The 4,302-nt window shown below is 49.3% G+C and overlaps 1 protein-coding gene across 4 annotated transcripts in view; it reads right to left on the reverse strand.

The window, feature by feature from the left end:
• RAB27A (RAB27A, member RAS oncogene family) overlaps positions 1 to 3,758 on the reverse strand; it is a 20,827-nt gene extending 17,069 nt beyond the window's left edge. For 2 of the 4 annotated variants that reach the window (XM_080980577.1, XM_080980575.1), the window contains exon 1: positions 3,535 to 3,757. The gene's annotated coding sequence lies outside the window, so the exon portion shown is untranslated. Of the gene's footprint in view, positions 1 to 372; positions 456 to 3,534 lie in introns of all 4 variants that reach the window. The other 2 variants (XM_080980576.1, XM_080980574.1) reach the window with 2 other exon arrangements.
• Between the last annotated feature and the right edge of the window lie 544 nt (positions 3,759 to 4,302).

The following is a 4,302-nucleotide window of genomic DNA, read 5'->3' on the forward strand; positions in this document are numbered from 1 at the left end:
AAGTGACATCGCTGAGTGCTTATCGGCCTCTCCACTAAACAAACAGTGTGGTTTTTCCTTCTTGTCAAATCAGTTTGATCACAGGCATTAGGCGTTTTCCCGTTCAGCTTCACCTCCAGGCGTCTCCAGAGCAGAAACGCCTGTAGCCCAAGAGCCCTTGGCCCTGGATCCTGTGGTGGTGATTTAGTAGGGAGTTTCCCTTTAAGGCAGCTGTCAGTCACAGCCAGCTGGAGGGATTCAGTCCATTTAAAAAGCCCGGGAATTGCCAGGCCTACAAGTCGTATTTGTTTAGTCTCGCTAGGATTTTTGCTTTTTATCTCAGAAAAAAGTCCTTGTTGTTTCCCTCACCTTTAATTCTTGGACACAACTTACCTGGCAACAAAGGATGGCTCTTTTATCGCTGAAGCCACCAGTGCCTTTTCTTCAATGCCCAGGGGACCCTCTAAGTGCGTTCCCTGTTTGGATGTGGATGTTTGAAAATGACTTGTTAGCAGTTAATGATACAGAAATCTCTGAAGCAAGGAAATGGGTAGCGTTTATTAACTGCCTGGGTGGATATTTCATGCAGGGCTTTACAGAACATTTTTGTGCCAAAAGGGAATGTTGTATATAATTGCTACAAATTTCACCAGAGTGAACAAAAACCAGGGGGATTTGCACTCTAAGGGATTGAATGAGCTCATATAACAAGAGATTGGGGGGGGGGGGTTCCTAGGGGCTTCTGCCCTTGCTCAAAAGTTTTGTTTGCTTCCCATCCTTTCCCCCAGGGCTTTGGTCCTCTCTTAGACTTGGCATAAACTCTGGCTGTAAGGCAGGTTTATAGGGCATCTTTGTCTACTTAGACAGGCAGAGATTCCCCGGGGCTTCTATCCTGAGCACACCCAGCCCCCACTGAGGACATGCGATTGGAGGTCTAGTTTTTTATTGGCAAAGCACTCAATTACGTCAGCTCCTAAAGTGCAAGAATTGCATGCACTACTCGTGCAAAATAGCTAGATAGGCATCTCCATCTTCAGACTTGTCCTCCAACCAAGGTGGAATCTACGCACAAGTTAAAAATGTTGTGAAAATGCTTTTTTGAAAATCGTTTTGAAAAATGCATTGAATTTGCTTTGGCTCAAAATCGCCTGCCCTCTGTATATTGCACTTTACAACACATTCAAAAACGTTTTATTTGCAGCTGTATAGCTGAGTCCTTAAACAGTTTGTGCAACAGCAGAACCATGCCTCCATCAGGACATTTAACTCCCCTCTTCTGATGTACCACATGAAAGCATCTCCAGCAGCTCCTGTCGCTTTTAGCCCCTCCTTGTCCTTGTACATACCAGGGGACAAAGGAGATTCTCCCCGACTCTCCGTGGGAATCTTTTCCACCTCTTCACCTTCCTGCAACTCTTCCTCCACCTCCTCTTCTCTCCTCTCCGACTGCCCCTCTTCCCCCTGCTTCACGGGTGGCACCGAACCCCACAAATCACTGACCCTTACCCCTGGATCATCCTCCTGCCCCCTTGCCTCCTCAGCCCACCCTTCAGACTCCTGCCTGCTCTTGTTGAGAGCTGCTCAGAATGGCTGGGGAAACCCAGCCAGACGGGTGGGGTATTATTATTATTATTATTATTATTATTATTAATAGCTTTAGGCAGAGAAGCCTCTCCTGTGACTGAGCCTTTGGACTGGAGATGCTTCCAGCGATCAAAGCTGGAGACCTTCTCCTTCCGAAGCAGCTTCTCCCCGATTCCAGGTCGTACCTCACCTTGACATCCAGCCAAACAGCCTGAAATGAGCTGGGAAATGCTTGAGTTCCTTATAGTTTATTCTGTCTGCTAAGTGTGGTTGATTTAATTCACCATAATCAGCCCCGAAGTGCAAGCGGTTGACAGGCCCTCGGCGCTTTTGGATGGCTTGAACAAAAAGAAATTCCGCAAGCTCTTTCTCCACATCCCCTTCGCTTTCGTGAAGTTCAGAGGAGCTGAAGGAAGAGGAACCCTGCCAGACAACTGTGCTGCGGTTGCCCGGCTTGCAGTTGCAGCAAGGCTGAAGACCTGCCTCTGGGCCAGCGCACAACTGACAAACCGCCAACTTCCAGGCTGCATCATATGATCCCCGAGCAAAGAATTATTTCTTTTCATGTTGGTGGGAGCTGAATGCATGTAACAAAGTGGCCTTTTTCTCTTTCCCTTCATTAAGAGCATTATGTGCTTCTGAGTCTGGAGTGGCCAGCCACCCAGCAACAAGGCTCCATCTTGAAAGGCAAAGGACACAATCCGGCGGGGAGCTGTCCTGCCCAGGCCCCACAGAGAGTGAGGGGAGCAGCCCTTGCAAGACATGTGGGAGAGTGACACGCCCTGGCTGCTGGACCAACCACCCTGCCCATGAGGTGGGGGAAGGTGGCCGCCTCAGGCCCACCCAGCATGCCCACCGCTGCCCTCCTGCTGCTGCTGCACTCTTCCTTTCACTCCCCAGGGCACCTCGGGTGGCATGCAGACATGGATGTAGCGGAAGACATTTTGGGACCTGAGGCAAACCCCATCATGGAGCTCCCCAACCCACCAGTGAAGAAGGAAAATCTACATCAGGAACAAAGGCTGCGGGGAGAAGATCAACATCAGGGTCTGCTGCCCAGGTGAATCTTGCCACCTGAGGCAGCTGCCTCACCTTGCCTCATGGGTGGGCCGGCTCTGGCCCAAAGTGTATGGTCAGTTGGCGGCATGCATACATGCAGGTGGGGGCAGGATTTTCAGTATTTCCTAAGGCAGCAAAATGTCCTAGGGCAGCCTTGCCTGACCCAAATGCTGTGTTTTGGCCCGAGCTTTTGGCGATGGATGCAGCTGAGGAGCAAATGGAAGGAAAGGCTGTGCTGGCTGGGACTGATGCGAGTTGTAGTGCAACGCACCTGAACAGCACCCGCTTGGCTAAGCTCACAATGCCCTGGTTGTGCATAAAGAAGACACCTTCTTCCTCCTCATTTTCAGAAATCCCTTTCAGTGTTTGAAAGCTACCTGAATACATTTGCACCTTTTCTCTTTTTCACACTTCTTCCTTTGGCCTAAACATGCCCTGTTTATATAGAACAAGCTAGGGCAGCACAGCTTAGAGATTAAAATGCGCTTTCTGAAAATTAAAGGAAACCCACTTTCCCAGGGTCAGCTCAGCAAGAAAGCCTCCAGCATTTAGACACATTATGTGAAAAGCAGAGCCCTGGGTCAGGCTCCAAAGAACCACAGAGCCCACCCTACCGTCCCCCAAGGGCTTGGGGCTGCCACCCTAAACACATTCACCCCCTAAGCTCAAAGGACTTCCAAGGAAATGTACCCAGGGGGATTTCACTGAATCCATCTGAAATCCCCCCCCCCCCCCTTTGGCAGATTGGCATCGTAAGTGAAGTTTGTCCTAATTCCCTGGAATAATTTAGCTAAGTTCGGGTTCATTGAAGGTGTGTAATTTTAGTGAGGTAGTTTGCACACAGATAACATGAGCTTAAACCGCTGAAGAAGAAGAAAGGAGAGCAGAGGAATGAAGAAATCCTTTCCTTACCTGATTGGAATTGGCAGGAGATGCTCAGCTGCCCCCACCTTCCCAGCAGGTCCTACAGACAGGTCCCCAGGCAGAGATGGAATTTGTGGTCCAGTAGCAGAGCCATGGAAAGCAGCCAACTGGCACGTGAGGAGGTAAGAGCAACAAGGAGCCGGTTTTCAGAAGGTCCCCTTTGCTCCCCTAGTCTGGCTGCACCCAAAGTAGCCCCCCCTCCCTCAGCCCAGCCTGCCTGCCTGCCAGCCCACCCTAATGACTCTCAGCTGTTTGTCATGTGGCCTCGCTGGCTGATCAAGTGATATTGTGGTGTTGCCTCCTTTCCCAGGCGCAGGAGCTTGCAAACAAGCCCTTCTTCTGCCCAGAGAAGCAGGAATGTGCCACAACAGCCGTGGCCAGCCCTGGGGCTTAGAGGTTTGTCAGCAGCACATGCTGGAGGGGGCGGGCCTGAGCTGCTCCTGCAGCTGGTCCGCTGGAAAGGGGGAAACAGAGCCAGACTAGGGAGGCTCAGTCCATTAGGGTCTCCGACCACAGAGAGCCGTTTCTCTCTTTTTCTTTTTTTTTTAAATGATATTTATTGAGAAAAAAAATTTTTTTTAAAGTTACAAAAGAAAACAAAGTAGAAAAAGAGAAAAACAAACCACTTCCAACAACACAAATACAAATTCAAAATAAGAAAAAACAAAAAAACAAAAAAACACCACAAACATTTAAAAACAAATCCATTATTCTCAAATCCTCAACTGTCATTACCTTCTTTCTTTGACCTCCTTC

Source organism: Podarcis pityusensis, assembly GCF_964106645.2.
Source record: "Podarcis pityusensis genome assembly, chromosome: 14".
In the NCBI taxonomy this organism is placed as follows: domain Eukaryota; kingdom Metazoa; phylum Chordata; class Lepidosauria; order Squamata; family Lacertidae; genus Podarcis; species Podarcis pityusensis.